General features: G+C 42.5%; 1 protein-coding gene across 6 annotated transcripts in view; it reads right to left on the bottom strand.

Moving 5' to 3' along the window:
- Positions 1 to 22,684, bottom strand: part of LYST (lysosomal trafficking regulator) — a 200,495-nt gene extending 177,811 nt beyond the window's left edge. For 4 of the 6 annotated variants that reach the window (XM_021073152.2, XM_021073155.2, XM_021073154.2 and 1 more), the window contains exon 1: positions 5,663 to 5,778. The gene's annotated coding sequence lies outside the window, so the exon portion shown is untranslated. Of the gene's footprint in view, positions 1 to 5,662; positions 5,779 to 22,583 lie in introns of those variants that run through there. The other 2 variants (XM_021073151.2, XM_084996832.1) reach the window with 1 other exon arrangement.
- Positions 22,685 to 27,465: the final 4,781 nt, after the last annotated feature.

The raw sequence follows: 27,465 nt of genomic DNA, 5'->3' as shown, positions 1-27,465 counted from the left end.
CTTGTCATCATCTGCAATTGTTCCAACTCCAAAATCTTTTTTTTTTTTTTTTCTTTTTGTCTTTTCTAGGGCCGAACCTGAGGCATATGGAGGTTCCCAGGCTAGGGGTCTAATCAGAGCTGTAGCCGCCGGCCCTACACCAGAGCCACTGCAACACGGGATCCCAGCCACATCTGCGACCTCCACCACAGCTCATGACAATGCTGGATCCTTAACCCACTGAGCAAGGCCAGGGATCCAACCCGCAACCTCATGGTTCCTAGTCGGATTCGTTAACCACTGAGCCACGACAAACTCCAAGACTTTCTTCCTTAATCAAGCAGGACACCTGGTTCTGCCCTTCAATTAATAACCTCATTACTACTTGCGATTCTTTGATTTCACACCACCCGCTACCCAAGTTCTCTTCCCTTCCAATCCTCATCCAGATTCAACCCATTTGCCTTCTGCTCTGCATGGGAGCTGCTGGAGGAAACTGCTTAAGCATTCTAATAGCCTCTTTCTACATCTGTGACTGCAGAGGTGCTATTCAGCAATTAGGTCACATATCCATTTTCTAATCACAATGGTAACTTCTTTTTCCCTCAAAAATACCCCAATCCATGTTTTTCCTTCTTAATCTCAGCAGATAACCTTGCTTTATAGAGACAAATAATGCTATCCTAGATACTTATCTCTATCTGTATCTACCACTTCCTTTTCTTCACTACTCTTCTTCTGAATACCATGTTCACATGTGCTCCTGTTCCAAACCCTTCCATTTCCTCTGAGATTATGTCTGATTATCTTCTTTCTTTTTTTTTTTTCTTTTTTGTCTTTTTGCTTTTTCTTGGGCCGCTCCTGCGGCATATGGAGGTTCCCAGGCTAGGGGTCTAATCGGAGCTGTAGCCACCGGCCTACGCGCCAGAGCCACAGCAACGCAGGATCCGAGCCGCATCTGCGACCTACACCACAGCTCACAGCAACGCCGGATCATTAACCCACTGAGCAAGGGCAGGGACCGAACCCGAAACCTCATGGTTCCTAGTCGGATTCGTTAACCACTGCGCCACGACGGGAACTCCTGATTATCTTCTTTCTCCTGTCACTTCAATTTTCTCCCCTCTTCTATAGTCCCTTTCAGTCCACTAAAGCATCCTTATCTTTTCCATCTTTAAAGATAAACAAACTTCCCTGATCTCATCTCCCTGCTCAAACTTCCACCCACTCACTGTCCTCCCTCCTTTAACAAAAGTATTTGAAAGAATATATTTACTGAATGAATGAAGACTTTTTTTTTATTTGGTTTAGACTTCTCTTCTGAGCTCCAGACCTACAGTATCTGAAAATTTTTAATTTTGTGTGACTCATTCCAGATTTGGTTCCAACAAAGAAAGCAAAACAGCTATTTCTACCAAACTGATGTGAATTGAGGAATTTCACATTTCCCTATCTACTCCTCCACTTGTATTTTTAGGATTTCGATCAAGTACCAGCATCATCATTCATCTAGACAATCCAGAATCCTTAAACCCCACATTGGTTCCTCCATCTCTTTCCCCCATATCTAAGCAACTTCCTTCTAAAATCTCCTACATCTGTCTCCTTGCGTCTCCCCAGGACTCCCACTGCTGAAACCCTCCTCACCTGACAATCCTTCACAGGGATGATGTGATGGTTAAATGAGATGACACTCTATTAAGATGTGAGGTGCTTACAAAGATTTTTAATATTACTATATCTCTGACAAAGTGAGCACAAGGTTAACTTAATATGACTTGTTCTTAAAAACCCAATTCTGCAGCTTAGTAATCAGTGCTTTCTTTTATAATCACAAATCACAAAGCATATGTTTGGCAATCTGGTCTATAATTTTTCTAGGAATCAGTGTCAAGATGTTCAATGCATAGTTTCTGGGCTTCACCTCCCTACACATTTTTTTAAATTTAATATATGCAACTCTTTAGGTTTCTGGCAAAAATCTCTTTACTTCTAAAGACAAGTGGGAGTAGGTGTATATGTTAGTACTCTAGCACATCATTCATCTATTTCTTCCACTCATCTAAAGTGGCTAGTTCTCTTATTTCCTGGTCTATCTTGAGTTTCAGCCTCAAAGAATCACATTTGAATGGGATAAGGACTAGCCTTTTGGAAAGGTGTTTGATTCCTTTCTTGACTAATTAAGATGATTACACTTTAAGCATTATTCTTTCGTATTATTAGATAAGAGCGTTCCTAGCTTTTTGTTGGGTTTGTTTTTTTTTTTCCTCTTCCCAGAAGTAGACTTGGAGAGCATTCAAAATTTCCAAATGTCTCAATTACTGTAAAACAAAGCCAGGAGAATTAAGAGGCACAAGGGCAAACACTGGTGAGAAGCAATAGCAAAAGAGAAAATAAAGTCCCTATGAATTCTAAGATCAGTTTATAGCTATATACTTCCATGAAAATTTAGGTTAAAAATCCATTAAAAAATATTAGCTTATTACCCGGGGTTCTTAAAATGTAAGGAGCGGACCTTACATTCTAAGAACCTAATATATTCTTCACACAAATTTTACAGGTCAAATTCTATTGCTTCAAATACTGCATAATTTGATGAAAAAGATCTCCATTTAACATGTGACGGCCCATTTGTTTTAATGAAAGAGAAGAATCAGGATAATCCCTCCATATTACTATTAGTAAAGTATTAAAAATACAGATCATTTCCATTGTAATTTCACAAATGGCCAAGTTAAACCACATTTGATAGCAAGATTTCTGAGGCTTAAAAAAAATTCCTTATTTGATATCCATTTCATCATTTCTATTTTTAATTACTCCTTTCCTTCTAATTTGAGTTTCTTTTGCTCTTCTTTTCATAGCTTCTTGAAATGAAGACTTGCATTGTATATTTTACACCTTTATGTATTCATTATTTTCTTAGAAATTTTGGTAAATATTTCATGCAACTTGAAAACAAAATGTATACTGTTGCCATCAGGTCCAGTCTTCTGTATGTATCAATTAAGTCATATTTGTTAGTTATGTGGTTAAGATCCTCTGTATCGTTACTGAGTTTTTTTCATATGCTTGTTTTCTGCATACAAAGGAATATATGAGAAGAATCTGTTAAAATCTCCAACTATCAGTACAGATCTGTCTAATCGCTCAAAAAAAATTCTTGAACTTAAGCCAGGTATTTAAACATAATTCAGAAAAGGATGAATCAAATGAAGGGTGTTCAAATAAGATGCCGCAACAAACAAAAAAAGCACTCTGAAATTCTGGATTATATGGCTTTCTCTACAACTGAAACTAACAAACTGATGCTCTAAGAGCAAGCAAATAAAAACAAAACTACATTTGATACAAAAGATGATTTGGTTGGTCCAGGGGGCTAAAGAGAAAATCAGTATGAAAAAAAAAATTGGAAGTTCATGGTTGAAAAATATTAAGCCCCTGTTACAGTCAATGATGCTAAGGTAAAAACATCTTCAATACAAAGTCCCTAGTGTCTCTTACCGCTACTAATCTCCACTTGGAGTCTAATGTCATTGTTTTCTAACCATTTCCTAACCTTCTCCCCACCAAACTGCTCCTCTCATAACCTCATCTCATATATGTCTACATCTTTCTATTTGCTCAGGACAAAAATTTTGGTGTCCTTTAAGTCTCCCGTTGACCGTACCCCCAATTTATCCAGAAAGCAACCACTCTACCAATTCCACCCTGGTCTGGTGGAACATCATCTGTGGCCTGGATTATGGCAAGAGTCCTGGAACTGATATTTCTGCTTCCGCCCAACATCTCACCCCACTCCAGTCTATTCCCCATCCAGCCACCAGAGTGACCCTTTTAAAAGGTAAGCCTGATTATATTTCTTCTCTATTCAAAAGGATTAACCCTCTTCTGAGTAGAGGCTCAAGGCCTTACAAAGGACTGCAAGACTGTACACAATCTGAGTTCCCATTCCCACTTACCTCTCGCCTTCATTTCTACAACTCTTACTTTGCCCCCTCCACCACAGCCAAATCAGCCTCTCTGCTGTTCTCAATATGCCCGGTACACTCTTGCCTCCAAGCTTTCTGCAAGTGCCTTTGCTTCTGCTTGAACACTCTTTCCCCAGAGAGGTGCACAGATCACCCCTCACTTCCATCTGGTCTGGAGCTCAAATGTCATCTCCAGGAAGTCTTCCCTGGTGACCTCTAGTTAAAACTGAGTCTATCCCTCTTCCCTGCTTTTTCTCTACAGTCCTTAACACCATCTGACATAGCACATATTTTATTTGTTTCTTACCTGAGATCCCTACTAGAATGTAAGCTCCATGTAGGAGGGAGTATTTATCTGTTTAGAAAACTGTCTGGCACACAGTAGGTGCTCAATAAATATCAGCTAAATTTATATACAATTTTACAGTTTACAAATTGCTTTCATATACATTAAACTATATAGTAACTCATCTGCTCCTCATGCCGCTTCTCCAAATTCTCCAATGTTTGCAGTAACAATGTTGATGACAGCAAAGAGCTATCAGTGGAAAAAAAAAAAAGCTGCTGGCTACTTACAAAGCTCTTTAAAACAGATACCCCACATTAATTAACTATGTTTATGTAATGAAAGCTCAGGGTCAACATCTTTATTAGCATAAGGTTTCTGGGTGTGTAAGTTTAAAGGAACAGAGGAGAAGAGCCAAGGATCATCAGGAAGAAAAGCCCAATTCAGTTTGTCCTATCAATCTGCCAAACAAACCCGGAGGAAAATGCCAACTGAACTGGTCTGAATTCAACACCAAAGTATTCAACACAAGATTCCCTAAAATGTTCTATCTATTTAAAACAACCTCAACTACTAAGCACTGTCACTGGGTATGTATGGTTTGCTGAACATATAGGGAATGTTTTGCTTTGCTTAACCTGTTAAGAATCAGGACTAGGAGTCCTTTTTTAAAGCCTCTGAGCTTACCCCTTCTGCCAATAAGCAACCGGCTGGCCGCCACAGTATGGTGCCAGGGTTTTCCTGGGTTATTTCCCATAGAGTTTAATCCCACCAGAGGTGAAGGGGTATCTCAACCAAGGCTCCAGTGATGCCCGGGACAGACGGCAGATGTCTCGGAGGATCCTCTGGAGAATCTCTGGCCCGGGCAAATGGTGTCACAGGTAAGAGAAAAGCACAGACCAAGGCGCACCTGAGAGATGACAGGTGGGCGAGCAACGGCGGGGTGAGATCGTAAGGATCCGCCCGCAGAAGGTGGCGCGGAAACTGTCAGCTCCAGCCCTCGACCTGCCCGTCTGGGCCCGGCCGGGGTGCAGCGAGTGCCGCGACACAGGATATTAAATACAGTCAAGATCGGGGCAAATCGCCGCCAGCCGGCTTCACCTCCGCTCCCCGAGCGCCAGGAAATAAAGTTAGTGGCCAGTGGCCGCCGCAAAAGTCCTGAGGGGCCGAGCGGCGCTCCTGCCTGAGGCTCAGCTGCTGTCAAAGGCGGCGCCAGCGCGGTGGGGAGAGTCCGGGAGCGCCAGAACCGGAGAGAACCTCCGAGCTGGCGCGTCGGGCCGAGTTCCCCGAGTCCTCAGCCCGGCCGCCGCGACCCCTAGCCGCGGCGGACTGCCACCCCCCCAAACCGCTTCCCTCCAGGCCACCGACAAGGTTCGGGACCCCAAGCCCTCTATTGGCATCGCCGGGGCCCGGCAGTCGCCTTTACCTGCTCTCTGGCCGCCGCCGCACGCTGCCCCTCACCAGAAGACTCCCGGGCAGTTGCCGCTGCCGTCGCCGCTGCAGCCACCACAGCCGCACCGAACTCCCCACCCCCGCCCCCTCAGGTAACCCAGGAAACCGGGAACACCACCCCCTCCCTCCCCCGTCCGGCCCCAGACCCGCTCGCCCGCGCCTGCGCGCTTGCTGGCCTCAAGCGTCCCGAGCCCCGCCCCTCGCCAGTAGGGCAACGCCAGCGTCGCAGGCGTGACGCAAGGAGTCGGCGAGCCAATGGAGAGGGAGGAGGGAGGGCTGAGCCCAAGGGCGGGGCCGTGGAGTTCCTCCACCGCGCGGGGGGACCTTGCTCGCGTCCTCACTCTCCCTGGTCGCTGCGCGGCTCGCTGCGTCACACCCCGGAGAGAGCCAGCTCACTTTGAAAAGCATCAAGCACATGCGCACCGTCTTTTCCCTTTTAGACTCATTACGCTCCCCTTGCGGGTCTGAAAGATGGAGGTAGAAGAAATACGGGAAAGGGTCGGGAGAGGGAGAAAGGGTTATTTGCGAGATACCCTTCCTTCCTCTGGCGTCTGGAAAAAAACATTTTACAAAGGTTACTGTAGGCTTCTTTCAAAACATAAAGATGTTTACGAAGCTACCCTAGAATTAATGCAGCGCAAGGTGTATGTTTCAGCATAAGCCTCTTCAAACACAATTGCAGGCAGCGCACACTGTCAACGTGTGCCTTAAAATAGTGCCTCCAGAGGGCGGGAGCTACCGGCTAAATGTAAGGGTATTTCAGCTGCATCATTGACTATCGGGACCAGCATATTACAGGCTTCTGATGCCGCCAGTTTGGTATTTTAGAGGACACCCTCTCCTTATCATACCGTCCTTGTGACTGGTGGAATGTCAACGGTGTTGGGAAAGAGCCTGAGCTTTGAGGTCTGAGAATCTGAGGTTCAAGTCCTACCTAACATAGCTGACTCTTGAACAAGACCGGGAGTTGATAGGAGCACAGACCTGCTAGTCAAAAGTCCTACATAGAGCTTTATAATCAGCCCTCCATCTATGGATTCAACCAGCGTCAGGTGGTGTAGTACTGTAATACAGATTTAGTGAAAAAATTTTACATGCAAGTGGACTGGTATGGTTCAAACCTATTATTCGAGGGTCAGCTCTATCAGCGATGCTTTACAGATTGACAGGAACTGCTTTAGAACGAACAACTCCAGTGATTTTTGCATAGAAATCAAGAAATAGAAATAATTAAGGATATTATATATCTAAGGCTATATACCAAGTGCAACTTCTATCTGACCTGGTAAATAGGTGCTCAGTGATGGGGTTTGAAGGGGCTCTCCAGGATTAAAATATCTCCCCACTGACATCTGAAGTTCAACCATTAGCCATTAATACCTTTGTGTGGAGGATATGCACTTCCTCTGGCAATCTTTTAAAAGACTCCACACCAGGGATGGGCAGCACATGGAGTCCCCAGCAAGTTAGTGAAAGAGATACCACTCACCTCTGTAAATCCATAATGGAAAAAATTAAAATAATAAAAAAAGATGTCACTCACTTAACAAATATATAGTGAGTACCTACTATGTGTTGGGTACTGTGTGCTGAGTGCTGAAGAAACTTTGGGGAATTTCCCTGAAGTTGAAGAGGAAGAGGAAGCCAAACTTGAAATGTTTCACAGCTTTACCTATAACCAAACCTACTTATTTACACATCAACTTTCAAACACTAATCTCAAAAACACCTTTTTTTTAATGGACAAAAGAAGTCTTAGAAATGTTAAATAACAAGCCAGTTTCTGTTTCTCTTGAATGTAAAATAGCAGATGATCATGATTTCGTTCAAGTCAGAAAGAATGAAACGAACTTTGTATGACAACGGTACACAACCAGTCCTCAAAGTATTAATTTTTTTTTTTTTTTGGTAAAAGGCTCAAAGTAATCTCTTTTGTGACTGTTCTTTTTATATGAGTTATAAAGTATTTTAACCAGGCTACCACAGTATTGACTTTGTACGAGTATCTTAAAACAGATATTAAGTATACATATTAAATAAAACTTAGTTTAAAATATTTCAAATGAATGCACAAAACAATGTGTAATCAAATATATGCAATAGAATGAAAGAATAAAGAAAAGTGATAGATAGCTAGATGGAAGTCCCACTTATGTATTTATCACCTCCTAGGAAACTTTATAAGTGGGAAATTCTCCAGGTAATTAGACTCTAAAATTAGATTCTGAAAGGAGATTATAGGAGTTCCCATTGTGGCTCAGTGGGTTAAGAACCCGACATACTGTCTGTGAGGATGCAGGTTCGATCCCTGGCCTCATTCAGTGGGTTAAGGATATGGCATTGCCACAAGCCACAGTGTAGGTCGTAGATGTTTGGATCTGATGTTGCTGTGGCTGTAGTGTAGGCCTCAGCCACAGCTTCTATTTGACCCCTAGCCTGGAAACTTACATATGCTGCAGGTTCAGCCTTAAAAAAATTAAATGAAAAATAAAAAAGGAGATTATAAAGTCAAGGGTTTAGAAGATTCAGTTAATGTAATGTGCATAATTTCACATTGAATTCATATTTTAAATATGTTAAAATAATCTTCTTGACTACATGGATATGTAAATCAGGCCTTATGGCACCTCTGCCCAAAACCCTGCAGTGGCTCCCCATTTCACTCACGTAAAACCAAAGTCCTTACAATGGCTCTGTGCCAACTGGCTCCCCATAACCTCACCTCTTCCTACTCTGCTATCCTACAGATGTACTGGCCTCTTTCATGTTTACCAAACATTCCAGATACATTCCTGTCCTAAGGCCTCTGCACTAGCTGTTCCCTCCGCTTGAAATGCTTTTTCTCCAGATAGCCGCACAGATAACTCCCTTCCTTCCTTCCTATCATGGCTCAGATTTCATCTTCTCAATGAAGTTTATCTCAGCATTGCCCTTAAACCTGCACAAAAGTGTATTCTGCCTTGGGCCCCATACTTAAGTGTCCTTCATGTCACAAGTGTCATTTGTTATGGGTGGAACTGACTCCCCCTCCTCTCACCAAATCCATATGCTGAGGCCCTAACCCATCTGTGACTCTATTTGGATATAGAGCCTTTAAGGATGTAATTAAGGTTACATAAGATTATAAGGGTGGGGCTGTCATCCAATAGGACTAGTGTCCTTATAAGAAGGGGAAGAGTCGCCAGCGCTCTCCGCACATGCACAGAGGAAGGGCCACGTGAGGACACAGTGAGGCTGCAGCTGGCCACAAATCAGGGAGAGGTCTTACCAGAAACCAACCCTGCTGGCACCGTATCTGGGGCTTTCACCTACCAGACCTATGAGAAAATACATTTCTGGGGTTTAAGCCACCTAGACTATAGTATTTTGTTGGCAACATTAGCATACTAACAATTATACTAAAAGAATTTTATTGAGGAACACACAGGAGTTCCCACTGGGGTTCAGTGGGTTAAGAACCCCACTTTAGTGTCCATGAGGATGTGGGTTTGATCCCTGGCCTCTCTCGGTTAAGGATCGGGGTTGCTGTGAGCTGTGGTGTAGGTCGCAGATGCAGCTTAGATCTCATGCTGCTTGGCTGTGGCATAGGTCTCAGCTGCAGCTCCAATTCAGCTCTTAGCCTGGGAACTTCCATATGCCGCAGGTGCAGTGGTAAAAAGAAAAAAAAAGAACACAGAGGTTCTCTATCCATTTGGGATCTGGTTGGCACTGTGTCATCATCTTTCTCACTGCACCTATCAGCTTTAAACATACTATAGAATCTACCCATTTACCGGGATTATTTTTATTGTCTCCTGCATTTAGACTATAAGCTCCATGAAGGCAGCTGTCCTTGTTCTGTTTATGATGTAACCCAGGCACCAGAACAGTATGTGGCACATACTCATCACTTAGTAAATATTTTTTGAATGAATGGTTTAATTAAGAAAATTTTGTTCAGGAGTTCCCGTCGTGGCGCAGTGGTTAACGAACCCGACTAGGAACAATGAGGTTGTGGGTTCGGTCCCTGCCCTTGCTCAGTGGGTTAATGATCCGGCGTTGCCGTGAGCTGTGGTGTAGGTTGCAGACGCGGCTCGGATCCTGCGTTGCTGTGGCTCTGGCGCGTAGGCCGGTGGCTACAGCTCTGATTCGACCCCTAGCCTGGGAACCTCCATATGCCAAGGGAGCGGCCCAAAGAAATAGCAAAAAGACAAAAAAAAAGAAAAGAAAAGAAAAAGAAAATTTTGTTCAGATTCGAATAAACATCCAAATGGTACATTGTCTGTATTTTCAGATAAAATTTGACAGCTCTGACGCCCACCATGTTGCACTGGAGTAGAAATGGATTTGTGAAGAAGAGGTAGTGGGGATGCAGGGCTCTCATTTTAGGAGTGATAACATGGTCAAAATCCTACAGATAGTCCACTTTTGACTATAGACCAAGTAATTGCTACATTAAAAAATTATAGGTGTATAATTCATCAGTTTTGGAGTGCTTTACTTTCTTAGGATGCATATGGAGCTTTTGAAAATACGCTCTTTTTTTTTTTTTTTTTTTTTTTTTTTTTTAGGGCCACACATTGGCATATGGAGGTTTCCAGGCTAGGTGTTGAACTGGACCCACAGCAATGCTGGATCCGAGCCGCATCTGTGACCTACACCACAGCTCACAGCAATGCTGGATCCCTAACCCACTGAGTGAGTCCGGGGATCAAACCTGCATCCTCATGGATACTAGTCAAATTTGTTTCCACTGATCCACAACAGGAACTTCCTAAAAATATGCTTTTTCATAAGTACCTGGAAACTATATTGAAGAGATCAATTCATAATTAATGTCTCCATTAAGTCGTTAGCAATATCTAGTCTTTTTTGCAAGGGTTATCAGAGTAGGTTTTAATAAGATTCTTTCATATACTTTTCTCTGCTAAATCACTGTTAGTATTTTATTTTATTTTATTTTATTTTATTTTATTTTATTTTATTTTATTTTATGGTCATTTTTGGCTGCCCCATGGGGTATGGAGCTCTCAAGCCTGGGAACAGAGCCACAGTCTCAACCTAACTAAGCCTCAGCTGTGGCAACATTGGATCCCTAACCACTGTGCTGGACCGGGGATCAAACCCATGTCCCAGTGGCTCCCAAGACACTGCCGATTCTATTGCGCCACAACAGGAGCTCCACTGTTAGCATTTTAAAACCCCCAGAGTATGTATACTTTACTTCAAAAACTCTTATGTCATTGCATTAAAAGTTTGGAAAACATCAAAAAATATTTTATGGGAGTTCCTGTCATGGCTCAGTGGTAACAAACTCGACTAGGATCCAAGAAGTTGCAGGTTTAATCCCTGGTCTCGCTCAGTGGGTTAAGGATACGGTGTTGCGTGAGCTGTGATGAAGGTCACAGATGTAGCTCAGGTCTGGCATGGCTGTGACTGTAGTGTAGGCTGGCAGCTGCAGCTCCAGTTCTACCCCCCACCTCCATATGCTGAGGGTGTGGCCTTTAAAAAAAAATTATGAGATGATCTTTTTGATCAGCTAAAAGTATTAAAACAACCACCAAATTCCCTTCTTTGCTGCAAAAATTTCATGCTGAATGTGTCTTAGTGGCCTACTTTCTCATGTAGAAAAGGCTATACTTACGTTTTCAGTGTCATTAACCCTCATAAAAGTTTCCTTTTCCATGTTAAATTCTGAATTATTTTTCTGCTTAGAGCAGAAAATATATGCTATAGTACTAAAGTCCAATGTTAAGACAAATTTACAAAATAAAAATTTTAAATCTTCTGTGATGTCATCCCAGAAATAATCACTAGTTAGTGATATACATGCCCACAGATGTATCAGTGTGTGTGTGTGTGTCTGTGTGTGTGTATTTATATATTTGTCCACTGTTGAGTGTAGTTCTTAGCCAAGGGATTTACTTGCTGTTTTTTATTTTAATAGTTGATATTTATCTGCCTTACTTCCCAACATATTCCTGTGGTCATAAGTTTCTGATTAACTTTGAGCTGTCAGGTGTATGTACTGTTTATTTTGGGAGAGAAAACTAACTCTGTCCTACACAATAGAAATGGAAGGAAATTAAGAAATGTTATCATAAATGTGTGTTTGCTATCTGTTCCCTTTTACAAAGCCGAGAGCCTGGGGGATCAAAACAGATTAAAAATTCACAAGACTCCTAGCCTGGGAACCTCCATATGTCATGGGTGTGGCCCTAAAAAGACAAAAAAAAACCCCACAAAATTTCACAAAAATCCTCTAAAGCTCATGGTATCTCAGTCAGAAGACCAGAAAAACAAAGGAATCATTCAAGGTATCACTACATTCACAGAACAGAATATTATCGACCAGTTCAAAGTAAGAGTTGGAGAGGGCCAGTTAGGTTCAAAGTAAGGAACAGGTAAATATATATATGTGTTTCACGGCCTACTCAAAAGCCAAAGACAAAAACAAAAAACACTCCTGTGCTACATAAAGAGATTCTTAATGTACGCTTTATAATTTCATGCACACTACTAGTTTGGACCACTTCAAAAAATGTCTCTAATGCTACTTAACATCACAAACAAAATCCACTAGTAAGACTATGAGTTGCATGCATTATTTCAGGCCTTCATTCTAGTACTGAGTTTTTTACTTGCAATGTTCAAGGCTTTGGGATACAAAGGTAGATAAAAGACATTCTACTATGGAGTTGTCCTTAGAAAACTAAAAATAGAGGTACCATACGATCCTGTGATCCCACTCCTGGGCACATATCCAGAGAAAACTCTAATTCAAAAAGATACATGCACCCCAATGTTCACAGCAGCACTATTTACAATAGCCAAGACATGGAAGCAACCTAGATGTCCATTGACAGATGAACAGACAAAGAAGTATAGAACATATATACAATGGGAATACTACTCAGCCATAAAAAAGGAATGAAATAAAGCCATTTGCAGCAACATGGATGCAACTAGAGATTATCAACACTAAGTGAGGTAAGGAAGACAGGTGTTCCCATCATGGCTCATCGGTTAAGGAACCCAACTGCTATCCATGAGGACACGGGTTCAATCCCTGGCCTCACTCAGTGGGTTAAGGATCTAGTGTTGCCGTGAGCTGTGGTGTAGGTTGCAGACAAGCTTCGACCTGACATTGCTGTGGCTATGGCATAGGCCAGTGGCTACAGTTCTGATTCGACCCCTAGCCTGGGAACCTCCATATGCTGTGGGTGAGGCCCTAAAAAGACAAAAAAGAAAAAAAAGAGAAAGACAAATACCATGTGATATCATTTAATATGTGGTATCTAAAATATGACACAAGTAAACTTATTTATGAAACAGAAACAGACTCACCGACATACAAAACAAACTTATGGTTACCAAAGGGGAAAGAGAGTGGGGAAAGGGTAAATTGGGAGTATGGGACTAGTAGGTACAAACTGCCGTATAGAAAACAGATAAAGAACAAGGTCCGACTGTATAGCACTGGGAACTATATTCAATAGCCTATAATAAGCCATAATGGAAAAGAATGTCAAGAATAATATATATTTACAGCTGAATCGCTTTGTCGTATACCAGAAACTAACACAATATTGTAAAGCAACTATACTGCAATTAAAAAAACAAAAAACAAAAACCAAAAAGACATTCTAGGCAGTCCAGACCAGGTAAACAAAGACGACAGTGGAAGGTGTTGAGTGTTTTCACAGTGTCATGCACAGGGACCTCTGGGGCACTGTGGAAGGACCTCCAACTCCACCTGTGGGATTACAAAAGACTTCTTGGAAAAGCCGACACTAGGCTTGAGACTGAAAAGACTCCATCAGCTTCAGGCAGGTCAGTTTTTCCGAAACACTTTAAGTGCCCCCAGTCCTGGCTAACATTTTGAAAGTGAGATGAATGTTGTGAGTTTCCACAAAATTAAGTTTATTCAATTTGAAAGATGAATCTGAAATGATGCCCTTCCTACTTTTCTTGGAATTTAAATAAGCTATCTTTATGATAAGGCAATCAGAGACATACATGTGTTTAATGGCCTTTCTTGACCAATGAATTTGGCAATAAAATGTTGGCAGGCCGATCGGTCCCTAAAAGAGTTTATTGTTTTGGAAGTTCCCGTCATGGTGCAGTGGTTAACGAATCCGACTAGGAACCATGAGGTTGCAGGTTCGATCCCTGGCCTTGCTCAGTGGGTTAACGATCTGGCGTTGCCATGAGCTGTGGTGTAGGTTACAGACACAGCTCAGATCTGGCATGGCTGTGGCTGTGGTGTAGGCCGGTGGCTACAACTCCAATTAGACCCCTAGCCTGGGAACCTTCATATGCCCCGGGAGCAGCTCAAGAAAAGGCAAAAAGAAAAAAAAAAAAAAAAAAGAATTTATTGTTTTCTTTTTGGTGTTGATGTGATGATTACTTTTACTTTTTTGTAGCAGTCTGTAAAATCCATGGGTCCAGAAACCAGGCCAGGCCAGGCGGGGTGTTCTTGGCCACGCTCCTCCAGACTAGCAGCATCAGCATGTGATAAATCCTGAATCTCAGAACACGCCCCAGACTTACTGCGTCATACCTGGCATTTCATCAAGAGCCTCGGGTGATTTCTATGCACACTAAAGTCTAAGCATTCTCCCAGGAGAGGGAAGATCATGTGTAAAAACTGGTGAGAGAGCAGGCAAAGAGAATAGACTTTTAGTTGCCAAGGTGGAAGAGAATGGGTGAGGAATGGATTGGGAGTTCGGAGTTAGCAGGTGCAAACGAGTATATACAGGGTGGATAAACGACAGGGCTCTACTACTGTAGAGCACAGGGAACTATATTCAGTATCCTGTGATAAACTGTAACGGAAAAGAGTATGTATATATATGTATAACTGAATCACTGTGCTGTACAGCAGAAATTAACATGGTAACTCAAACTATACTTCAATTTTAAAAAACGGGTGAAAGAGATTTTGGTGGCTTGAAGATTCTTTTTAATTATTTTATTTTATATATTTTTAGGGCCACTCCTGCAGCATACGTAAGTTCCCGGGCTAGGGGTTGAACCAGAGCTGCAGATGACAGCCTATGTCACAGCCACAGATCAGAGCCACATCTGCGAGCTACACCGCAGCTTGCCCCAACACTGGATGGTTAACCCACTGAGCAAGGCCAGGGATGGGACTTGCATCCTCAGCAATACTAGTTAGGTTCTTAACCAACTGAGCCACAACAGGAACTCCTGAAGATTCTAAAGAAGAAAGAGTCAAGGTCATGTTTCAGGGAGGTTGAGGCTGACAGGAAGATAGGCGGTGAGGTGGTGTAGATGATTAATATTTCCCTCTGCTCCAACTGTAGCCTGATAGATAGCTGGGCCATATTTCATCCTGGTCATTTTTAACTAAGCCATGTTCTAATATCACTTACAATGTCTAACCACTTGTTGAAGAGCCTCAAAACATAGGTTAAACTCTGGTAGGGTGAATAAATATCTTATCTTGGGCCTATTGTGTGGCAATTAGTGGGATGCTGATAAAGTATATCATAACTATAATCATATAACATATAAGCACTATATGTGCTAACTCTCCCGAGTAGCTGGCAGAGTCTGTTTGAATAAGGACCAGACAACACAGGATAAAAGTTTACCCTACGCCAGGATGCTGCTCCATCACAAAAATGGAAGGAGCCTCTCTCTCACCCAACTGCTTTGATGACTTTTTTTTTCTTTGTCTTTTTAGGGCTGCACCCTCAGCATCGGGAAGGAAGGTCCCAGGTCGAGTCGGAGCTGCTGCTGCTGGCCTACGCCACAGCCACAGCAACACAGGATCTCAGCCTCGTCCTCAACCTACACCACAGCTCACGGCAAGGCCAAATGCTTAACCCACTCCATATGCCACGGAAGTGGCCCTAGAAAAGGTAAAGAGACAAAAAAAAAAAAAAAAAGAAGAAGAAGAAGAAGAAGAATACAAGTGGCTGAAAGAATTCTCTAAGACCTGTTGTCACAGGGTCAACAGCCATTACAGGGTATGTGTCTGTTATACTTTGGGAGATTTTTATTTAAATTGTGGATGTCTGGGCCTGAGTTATCAGACCATTTCACATCTGTGTGCATTCTGATGCAGCATCCTGTTGGCAAAGTGAGGTTTTATGCAATGAGATATCATATTGGTAAAAATTAAGTATTCCTTTTCCCACTTCACAAGGGAAACTAATGTGAGCAGCATAGACCTGTCATATATTTGGAGTCAGAACTGAATATTAATGGAATGTGCTCTCACCTTTAGCTGTGTGTACCTGTGGAATTCAGAGAGGAGGAGTTTTAAGGATCTCAGTGGGGTTCCCCAGGAATAGATGTACACAAGGGAGTGAAGTGTACTCTGGGGACGCTCTCATGCTAAGTTTCCCTGGGACACAAGCTCATCTAATAAGGAACTTGAGTTGCAGAAGGGAAGAGATGGATGGATGTACAGTTTGGTGCCTGGTTTTCAAATTTGCTCCCCACCAGCCTACGAGATAATTCTTAGTCCTGAGATTTTAAAGATATTTCAAAGGTATCTGAGATTAAAAACTGAAAGGCCTGCTTTCATAAAAATATCTGAAGACTTCCAGGCAGAACTGCCTTAAGATCCATGCAACCAAGTACTCACACCAGAGAAAAGAGCAGCGCCACTGTTCCACGTGGAGGGGCCTGCAGTGTGCCAGCCAGAGCAGAGGGAGGTCACTCACTTCCTTAGACGCTTGCCTGGACCTTGGCTTGAAGCAAAAACCCTTCTCCCTGCCCAGCTTATGCAGACATTAAAGCAATGCAAGGAATCCCCCAGGAACACAGAATTCACTTTGTAAACAGTTGACCTATGGCCAAATTTCATTTCTCTCTCTTTTTTTTAGGGCCACCCCCACAGCATATGGAAGTTCCCAGGTTAGAGGTGCAATAGGAGCTTCAGCTACTGACCCACACCACAGCCACAGCAGCACTGGATCTGAGCCACATCTGTGACCTACACCACAGCTTACAGCAACACAGGATTCTTAACCCACTGATCAAGGCCGGGGATCGAACCCACTTCCTTGTGGATACTTGTCGGGTTCAATACCACTGAGCCGCGTTTTGTCATTAAACGCGACTATTCCCCAAGTTTTGTCTTTTAAACGCAACTATTCTACAAGTAAAATTCTGAGACAGTTGTATCACTGCAGCCCAGGTGTGGCATCTTATTGAAAAGAAAACCCAGACTCTGTTTGGAAGCACAATATCTAACCTGTAAAAGTTGTCCAAAACACACAATAATGGTGGGGGAAATGCAGGCATTATGTTGTCAAATCAATCACTAAAATATAAAGAAGACAGGATGTTCTAGATATTAGAAATCTGAGAAATACATATTTTAAAGCACCTCTGTGAACTGTATAAAAGGCCTTAAATAAGCAAGGTATTTAAAAAAAAAAAGACTTTGGTTCTATTTAATAACATAATCTTCTGGATTTCCATCCATATTTTTAAAAAAACTCATGTCACTTCACATGTATCACTGTGCACAGGAGTTTAGTCAGCAAAGCCCCCAGGCAACATTCCAGGACAGGTAAGTTCAGCCTTTAGCTGGGTAAGGATCCCCGGCAGGGAGAAAGTCTCACCTAAAGGCACTGCCTCCCTGGGCAAGGGGGAAGCTGCTTTGTGGCAAGTGACTCAGCCTCTGGGCGGTCTTTGCGGCTGGTGTGCAAGCTGCCACCAGGCTCAGATTCTCCTGAATTCTATGTGATTTCTGGAAGATGCTCCCCTATTCCAGCCCCCCACCCCCAACATCCCTAAGAATCATATACCTGCCACCTGAAATAGAATGATTCTAGCCCTGCTTCTGCTTTGCTGCTTGTACCGCTTGAGTTTCTCCTCCAGACATGAAATGCATCAGCCAAGAGTTTTAAGTCATGGAATCAAAGGAAGAGATGGCCAGGAAATGCACTATGAAGCACTGTCACAGGGCCACTCACCCCTCAGGATAACCTCCCCTAACTTGTTTCCTGCCCAACCTACAGCACCATTTCTGGAACTCAGCTGCTGACTGATAATTAGGTCTAATAGAGAGCAAGGATTTCCTGACGGGATGCAGACAGCACTGCATTTGCTGGCAGCTGTGCCTCGGCTGATTGTTGGAAACCTGGCTTTTAACCCTGTGCTGGCTCTCCATCACACCCAACTCTGGCAACCTAGTGAGGCCAGCTCAGCCATGCTGAAAGCAGCTCTCAGGTAAGCATCCTAACCCCCTCTGATTCCTAAGAAAGAGATGGAATTAGAATGTTCGCCCCTGCGGTGAATGCACTTGCAGGAGTATGGGAATTTCCTAAAATAGCACAAATTCAAGTCAGATACATAATAGATGTCTTTGAAAATGAGATAAATCCTTGGCCCCTGGGAACTGGTTTAGCCAAGGCGGAGCATAGGATGGGAAGTGGTTGAGGGCCAACAATATTCACCCCAAGTGCTACCTCTGTTCCTGGGTTCCCTAAGCAGATGTCTGAGAATTAGTGTGAAATTTAAAGCCATTTTAAACCATTTCAAGGGAAAGAGAAGAGTTCCCTGGTGGCCTAGTCATTAAAGATCTAGAATTGTCACTGCTGTGGCTCAGGTTTTTTCCCTGGCCTAGGTGGGACCATCTGCATGCTGTGGGCACAGCCAAAAATTTAAAAAGAACTTAAAAGTAATAATTAAAACAAAACAAAACAAAAAAACAGGAAAAGAGAACAGGGAAGGAATTTTCCTCTAAAACAAATCTCTTGCTTTAATACCATGCATTATGCTTGTCTTTCCCCTCTAATTAAAAATGTCATCTCAGAGTTCCCGTCGTGGCTCAGTGGTTAACGAATCCGACTAGGAACCACGAGGTTTCGGGTTCAATCCCTGGCCTTTCTCAGTGGGTTAAGGATCCGGCATTGCTGTGAGCTCTGGTTTAGGTCACAGACGCGGCTCAGATCCCGCGTTGCTGTAGCTCTGGCATAGGCCAGTGGCTACAGCTCTGATTAGACCCCTAGCCTGGGAACCTCCACATGCCACGGGAAGCAGCTCTAGAAAAGACGAAAAAAAAAAAATGTCATCTTTATTCCATACTAATATTCTTCCTATTTCCCAGGCTGTTTCTGAACTCTTTAGGATAGAAAACTACACATCTATAAACTGAGAGCCCTGAAAATGGATCTTAATCTTCAGAAGAAGCTTAATCTTCAGAAGAAGCACTGCTGTCTCATTTCCCCCTTGATTTCCTTGCTATGACATATAGAGCACTGTGCCTTCTGTCTTATATATGCAAGTGATCACTTATATCACCCTAATTCTGTAATTGTTCCTAACATGTATTATATTTATGGGCCACTTCTTCCAATTTCAGGGAATGAAGAGGGAGGAAATGGAGGAAGAAGAATACATCGCATTCAATATTAATTTGCCAGTCCATGCAGAAAAAAAAAAAGATCAGAGGTCTTGCCTTAGCCTGCCTTCCCTTCTGGAGAATCAATAGCACAGACATTCTGAAAACACAGAAGAAAAGAATATAGGCTGTAAGATCTAAAAGTAAGTTTAGTAGTCAGTTCTTCTCAGGCAAGAAATCTATGTTGATTTACTACTCAGTAAAGGTTTCATAATTTGGCACCAACCTCTCAACAGCGACTCTCAACATGTCTTTGCCGCACCTAATTTGTACTATAGATGAGAATTTACCATGTGGAGTAGGTTCGTGTATTTTTTCTGCCTACAGGTTTTCATAAAAATTCGCATTGCTACTGTCTGGCTGGAAGGCATGCACACTGTATATTTAGGACTTAGCATCTATTTTTACCAAGAGTATTTTTTTAAGTAATCTTGGCCTGGGGCTTTCTTTCTCTGTGCCTATCTCTTCTTTGTGGAGAACTGCCTCCTTAACTGCCTGGTGTGAAAATCCCAGCAGCCTTCCTGTCACTCTTCAAATGTCCCTGGAATTCCACTTCTCACTCAAAGATTTTTCTCATCCAAATGAGAATGATCAAGTATGGCTGCACTTTTATCCTTTAAAGAATTCCATTTATCTTCCTTTGAGAAAGAACTTAGGTCCAACATAGCACTGTTCCAGTCAGCTAAATATGCCCCAGTGTTGCACGGGGTGCAAGTGATAATTCAAATTATCCTTTTTTTTTTTTTTTTTTTTTGGCTTTTTGCTTTTTAGGGCCACACCCATGGCATATGAAAGTTCCCAGGCTAGGGGCTGAATTGGAGCTGCAGCTGCTGGTCTACACTATAGCCACAGCAACACTGGATCTGAGCCACATCTGCAACCTACACCACAGCTCACGGCAACTCCAAATCCTTAACCCACTAGGTGAGGCCAGGAACTGAACCGGCATCCTCAGGAATATTAGTTGGGTTCAATACCGCTGAGCCATGATGGGAACTCCTTTTTTTTTTTTTTTTTTTTTTTTGAGATTACCAGAATGCATTCATTTGGATTGCTCCTTTCCCATGAATGTACAGGGGCAGTTGTTATTTTGCTGATGGTCAAACCAGAGCCTAGAGAATTAGGTAACTTACTGTTAGTAACAGGCAGGCCAGGGCTGGAACTTGGGTTTCTTGATTCCAAATTCCCAAGCAAGTCGTGACAGACTCCTAACTACCAAACTTACCAACTGGATTTCTTGAAAGGATTTTTTTCAGAAGTGTTTTGCCAGAGTCTAATTTTAGAGTTTCAGCGTTAACAACATTGTCACGTTTCAACTGGTTGGCAACTTCTCTGTGTGGAAAACATACTTTAACTGCAGGGGAGGGTCAAATACTCTTTCTGGGGTTTTGCTGTGCTTTAATAATTGAACATTATTCCAGGGAATTTATATATGGCTACATTATGTTATTGAAGACACACACTTCCTAGGCACAATTACCTTCGAGGGAAAAGGAATGCGAATTACCACGCGACCCAGCAATTCCACTTCTATGTTCTCTCCCTAAAGAATTGAAAGCCGGGACTCGAACAAATACTTGGAACTCTGAGGTTCATAGTAGCCTCGTTCACGATAATCAAAAGATGGAAGCAACCCAAGCATCCTTGATGAATGACTAGATCAGCAAAATGTGGTCTATCCATAGTGTGGAATATTATTCAGCCTTAAAAAGGAAGGAAATTCTAACACCTGCTACAACATGAATGAACCTTGAAGGTGTTATGCTAAATGAAAGAAGCCAGGCACAAAGTGAAATATGTGATTCCACTTATATGAGACAGAGTAATTAAGTGCATAGGTAGAAAGTAGAATGATGGTTTTCAGAGCCTGGAGGGGGGAATAATGAGTCATTGTTTAACAGGGACAGAGTATTAGTTTGAGAGGGGATGAAAAAGTTCGGGCAATGGATGGTGATGATGGTTGCACAATGAATGTGAATATACTTAATGCCACAGAACTATACACTTAATATGGTTATAGTGGCAAATGTTAGACTTTATATATTTTAACACACACAGGGACTAGGAGACAGAACAATTCACTGTAATCCAGAGGGAGGAGTATGAGGAAGACTTCTCGGAGGAGGTGGTTTTGTCTTGAAAAATGAGAAGAGGTTTGGTAGGCGGGACAGAAGGAAAGGGTATTCTGGGCTGAGGGAGTAACTTTGGGAAGTAGGAAGGCGATTACAAGGTAATATTCAAGAACCACAGATTATCTGGGGGACTGGGTACTTGCAGGTAAGTTACAAGAGTTGAAGCTCCAATGACAGGGTGAGGGGGGATCTGGAAGCCTCCTACATGCCAGGCGAGATGTTTGGGGTTTTTTTTCTGCAGGCAGTGGGAAGCCACTGGAGTCCTTTAAGTTTGGGGATGTGACCAAGCTTGCATTTTGAAAAGATAAGGTTCGGAAGTTGTGTGAGGGATGGATTGGAGGGGAGAGAGACTAGAGGCAGGGAGCCTGGTGGGGAGACTCTGGAAGTTGTCTCAGAAAGATGATGAGGACCCAAATGGAGAAGTCATGGGAACAGAGAGGGCTGTTGAGCAGAATGTGGGAACCAGCCAGAAGTGGGGGGTGAGAAGCTTCATGGAGCAGAATCAGACAAGGCTACTGGGCTTCTGAGTAGATGGAGTTGTCTTTTCATCCACTTCTCTCTTTTCATCTTCTTCATCCACCTCCCCAGCCAGGCTGACCCACTCCCAAGCTCTTCCAGTCTCCTGGCTCAGAACAATTGCTCAACCCTACTTGGGCTTGTTCTTCCATCCCAATCTCTAAACCCCTGACTTCCATCCTAGGCTCAGCACCTCTCTCCATCTGGCAGGCATTCTGGTTTCTCCGAGCTTTCCCTCTAATCTCATTCACAGTCTTTCCCTTCCCCCACCACTCCAGCCACAGAATTTCTTATTTATCCCTTCATAATTCGCCACTTCCATCCTTAGCTCTATGCTGTCTCCCTTCTCCTCCTAGACCAGTCTAAAGCCTCCTAAATAGTAGCACTTGAGCTCTTCTTATCATAGAGCAGGAATATGATAGAGGCTGAAGGGTTAGATAGGGCTGGCAGTGAGGGGTGAGAGAGGAAGTACCTCTTGACTGTATTGGGTTGATGCACCTTGTCTAATAACACCCCAGGGGAGCCCATCAGCACCCACTTACTGTGTGAGTCCTTACACCTGTGCTGTGCTCAGGATGAACAACCTCACTGTACTGACATCCAAGAATGACAGCTGGAATCTCTCCATTGAGGGTCATTGGCTCAGCCCATTCCAGACAGGTATCTTCCTTCTCCTTCCTCTCAGAGCAAGCAGTCTGCAGGAAGCAGCTCCTGAGAGCACCTGGGTGGCCAGGAGTTCATCTGCTTATCCCCTTCCCTGGTGGTCCTACAGCTCTCAGCCTTTACCTAGCCTGCCCACCAAAGCTGTCCACACACTTGGCTGCCACTGGAGGGTGGGTGTCTCAGAAACACTTGAATCCTATCTGTAAGGTGATTACCTTTTTCCAGGGAGCCAGGAACTCTTCCTTGTTGTCATCACTCTGTAGGCATCTTCACTGCCGGCTAATTAGCAGCCATCTACTCTTGCTGCAGTGAAACTGGAGGACCATGTTGTTATGCAAGCTGGGTCACTTGTTTGCAGTTAACTTCCGGCTTCTGTTCAGCTGACTTAGGGTTGCATCATTCTCCTGGCATTATCAGAGCATGCACAGTTGAGTTGAACAGCCTGAAGCCCCATTAGATGGCAATGGCGAACCCTGCAGCCTTTCCGATGTCACCAGAGGAAGCTGCAGGAGCAGATGGGGAAGGGTAGCTTTATGCACCACAAGAACCTCATGACACAACTTCTCCGTGGGAAGAATGGATCCTCAGCCCAAAGAGGCAATGCACCAAACACGCTGGCACTGCAGCCACCCTTTTCAAAGCCAAATCATCATTGGAAATGACTTCTTGTAAAGCCCTCTGCTGCCTCTCCGTTTGGTGATGAGGCTAGGCGGTCTGTGCTCCCAGGAAGGCAAGTGGCCCTCTCCCTCTGGCTCTTTGGCAGGAGGCCCTGCTTGGATCACGTGGCGTATCTGGCAAATCAAGTTCAATTTCTTTGCAGTGGAGCTGCAGCAGGGCTTTCCAGTTAGTGATTTTGTGGTGGCTTCTGTGAGTCAGAGTGCTCTGATTCTCTGGCAGAGGGGGAGGGCCTATGTTTGCAAGGAGCATCATCACTCTTGTTTTGAGAATTCTGCAGCCACTTGGAGGACATAGAAACAAACTAAACACCAAGCCACTGCCACTTTCACCAAACTCGTAGTGTAGTATTTCTGCCCTTCTTTTGTGCTGACATCTGCCTCTCCCTCTCTCTTTTTTTTTTTTTCTTCTGCTGTTATTCTTTTTGTATTTATTTATTTATCTATCTATCTATCTTTGCTTTTTAGGTCCTCACTCACAGCATATGGAAGTTCCTAGGCTAGAGGTCAAATCAGAGCTGCAGCTGCCAGCCTACACCATAGCCACAGCAATGAGGGATCCGAGCTGCATCTGTGACCTACACCACAGCTCATAGCAATGACAGATCCTTAACCACTGAGCGAGGTCAGAGATTGAACTCATATCCTCATGGCTACTAGTTAGATTTGTTACCACTGAGCCACAATAGGAACTCCTATTATTTTTTATAAAAATTTGATTACAAATACTCTCATATTTTCAATCCCATGCCTATTATGGATTTCTGGATTAATATTTTATTATTAATAATAAAAAACATTTGTTTATTTTATAGATAAGAAATCTGAGACTTGTTCAATGCCACACTTTTTTTTTTTTTTTACTTTTTAGGGCCCCACCTGCAGCATATGGAGGTTCCCAGGGTAGGGGTTGAGTCTGAGTTGCAGCTGCTGGCCTACGCCACAGCCACAGCAACATCAGATTCAAGCCGTATCTTTGACCTACACCACAACTCCCAGCGATGCCAGATCCTTAATTCACTGAGCGAGGCCAGGGATCGAACCCACATCCTCATGAATGCTAGTCAGATTCTTTTCTGCTGAGGCATGACAGAAACTCCCTGCACTTCTTTCATATATTTATTTTTGATTTTTTAAAAATTTATTTATTTTTTCAATTAGTTTTTAAGTTCTCAAGTAGTTGCTTTATTCCTCTCAATTATTTGTGTGTGTGTGTATATATATATATATATATATATATTTTTTTTTTTTTTTTTTTTTTTTTTTTTTTTTAGTTTTATTTTAGGAGTTCCCATTGTGGTGCAGCAGGTTAAGAATTGAGCATAGCCACAGCTATGGCATAGGTGACAGCTGTGGCTCAGAATCAATCCCTGGCTCAGGAACTTCCATATGCCATGGGTGTGGCCAAAAAAGAAAAAAAAATCTATTTTATTGAAGTAGAGTTGATTTACAAAGTTGTGTTAGTTTCTAGTGCACAGCAATGTGATTCAGTTATACATATACATGTATATCTATTATTTTTCAAATTCTTTTCCATTATAGGTTATTACAAGCTATTGCATATAGTTCCAGGCACTGTGCAGTAGGACTTTGTTTATTTTATAGATAGTAGTTTGTATCTGCTAATCCCAAATTCCTAATTTGTCCCTCCCTCAATCCTTTCTCCTTTGGTAACCATCAGTTTGTTTGTCATATTGCTTTTAAATGATAACACTGGTCAGTTTAACTTGCAGTTGCAAGCTCTTAACTACCTACTAGGCTACTCTGTGTGTGTGTGTGTGTGTGCGCGCACACACATGTGTGTATGATACATATATAGACTATACAGATGTGCGATAAGTATTTGTTGAATTACTATTATGTATTACATGTATTTGCTCAGAACTTTCAGTGCTATTACTGTACTTAGAAATTGATATTAATTAGGTTATATTCCAGACACCAATTACAGTTAAACAAATTCATATTATAACATCACGGTGGAGTTTGGAACAATGGCTGTTAAAGTGAATATTTATAATAGGTATTATCGGATTACTTACGGTTCTCAATTTCCATGCCTGGCTAAACACTAAAGTACCTGGCACAGTCTTCATAATTGGTTCCTAAACAGATAGTTGCAAATGTAGTTTAATATTTTATGTGCCATGTATGTGTTCGGCTCTTGATAAGTATCTTTTCAATGAGTCGTGATTGCAACCCCTGCTTGCAATGTCTGTTGCTGCTTGGGCCGTGTCTGGGACTCCTCCAGCTACACTCAGTGCAACGAGGGTAGTTTGACTTTATTTACCATCCTTGGGTCAGTTCTAGTTTAGCTCAGTGACACACACCCAACAGAGACGTAAGGGTCAAAGGCACTGAGAGAAAGTTCTTTATCTTTCCAACTCAAAAACTGTCTGAATGCTAAGAGATAATAAAGTCACCACCAATGTATGTCCCTAGGGGAAAAAAAATTCTCTTTACCTTGAAAGGTTTGTTAGCTTTGTTTCACCTTGTAGCACACAAAAAAAGTCCTAAAGTATTTTGAATACCTGTGAAGACTAAAGGAAGTGTTTGCTTGCATTTATCCTGATGCTTCCTGCCTCCTTTACTTCTACTGCTGTATGAGCACCTATCACAGCTTGGTGTGCTGGATTAGTGTTTTCTTCCTGAAAGCTTTCTGGAAGCAAAACAATCTTGTGCCTATTAGGAATTTGGAGGCCCTTGTTCATGAACAGGGTGCCAATGATTCATTTGGAAGACAGGTTTCAATCATTTAGTTAAACACTTTTCTGGGATACAGACTCATATCAAAAATGGCTTAAACCTTGGGGGCAGATTCCAAAACGCCTTATATACATTTTCGGTAGCAGTGATCCTCCTTATCGGTTCTTAGGGGTCCTGGTTTTGCCAGATTAACCGGTCAATTAGGGAAAACCAAACAGTGAACTTGATTTCCTCGAAGATATTTCCAACTTGAAGAGTCTGTGGAGTTCTTACTATCCTATTACAATAAGGCTTTGAAGGAGACTCAGGCAGTTTCGAAGGAGTTAACTTTGTAAAGGTGCAGTAGTACTTTCATTTATTTAGAATTTATATCCTGCCTAGTTCTGACATGGCACAAGATAGTTGTCCAAACATAAACAATAGAAAAATAGGGTAACTTAAGATTGCAGATACAATAGGGACTCTGTAAATGGGTGAATATAACCAGTTACATGAGATGGGGTGATTATTATAGTTGCTCTGAATTTGGCCTATATTTCTGGTAACCCATGCACAAGAGGAAGTAAAATAGGGACCAGAGGTTATTATAGGTCAGAGCAAAAAAACAAAAAGTTTTAATCACTTTAATCTTTTATATGATAAAGATAAATGGCCCTAAACTGGTGTTAAATTAGTTGGCATTAAATTCAAGGGGGGAATTAAACCATTTATCCTGAAAGAGTTACTGTACTCTTTAAAACACATCAAGAGGAAAATATAAAAGTCATTAATTATTTCTCCTATATATAGGTTGTCTACTATTATTATTCAAGATGAGAGAATGGCACATTAAAAGTATGTCGAGTTATGATGAGGAGTGGAGTGGAGAGAAAATTCAATCTACTATCTTTCACACGCCTTCAGTACCTGTTCACTCAGTGTGGAAGGGTTGGCTGAGCAGTGGCTAGGAAAGACATAAGGGTTACCACCCTACTGGGTGGCATGCAGTGCCCTGCCTTGTGGAGAGGACCTGAAAACCCAATTAACCTCCTCACTAAGGAATCCTGTCTCTTGCTTCTTGGAACTACCAAACCCTCCTCTCCACCTTCCCACCTCCTAGAATCTTTTCTTGAATATTTTTAAAAAATAAGTAAATAAAGCAGGACTCTTTGGCTCCTCCTCCAAAAGTTAAACATGGAATTATCACATGATCCAGCAATTCTGCTTCTGTGCATATGCCCCAAAGAAATGAAAGCAAGGACTCAAGAAGATAATTATACACCCATGTTCATAGCAGCCTTATTCCCCAAAGCCAAAAGGTGGAAGCAACTCAAGTGCCCACTGATGAATGAACGGATACACAAAATGTGGTATATCCATACAACGGAATATTATTCAACCATAATGAGATAGGAAATTCTGTTGAATCTGAAAACATGATCCTAAGTGAAATAAGTCAGACACCAAGGGACCGATGCTGTAGGATGCCACTCATACGATGCACTAGAATAGACACATGCATAGAGATAGGAAGTAGAAGGGTAGTTTCCAGGGGATGGGGAGGATGAAGGGGGTGTTACTGTTTCATGTATACAGAGTTTCTATTTGGGAAGACGATGGGGAGGATGGATGGTGGTGATGGTTGTACAACTTTGCGAATGTACTTAATGTCACTGAGGGTGGTGCTCAGCAAACTGAGAAGGGACTTGGAGACTGAGAAACAAAGCAGGCAACTCCG

The sequence above is a fragment of the Sus scrofa genome, chromosome 14 (assembly GCF_054392235.1).
Source record: "Sus scrofa isolate SSC_HxYL_T2T_F1_AM1 chromosome 14, Sscrofa_HxYL_maternal_Yorkshire_Landrace_v2.0, whole genome shotgun sequence".
Lineage (NCBI taxonomy): Eukaryota > Metazoa > Chordata > Mammalia > Artiodactyla > Suidae > Sus > Sus scrofa.
The sequence above is the reverse complement of the archived record's forward strand: the minus strand, read 5'-3'. Positions and strand labels throughout refer to the sequence as shown.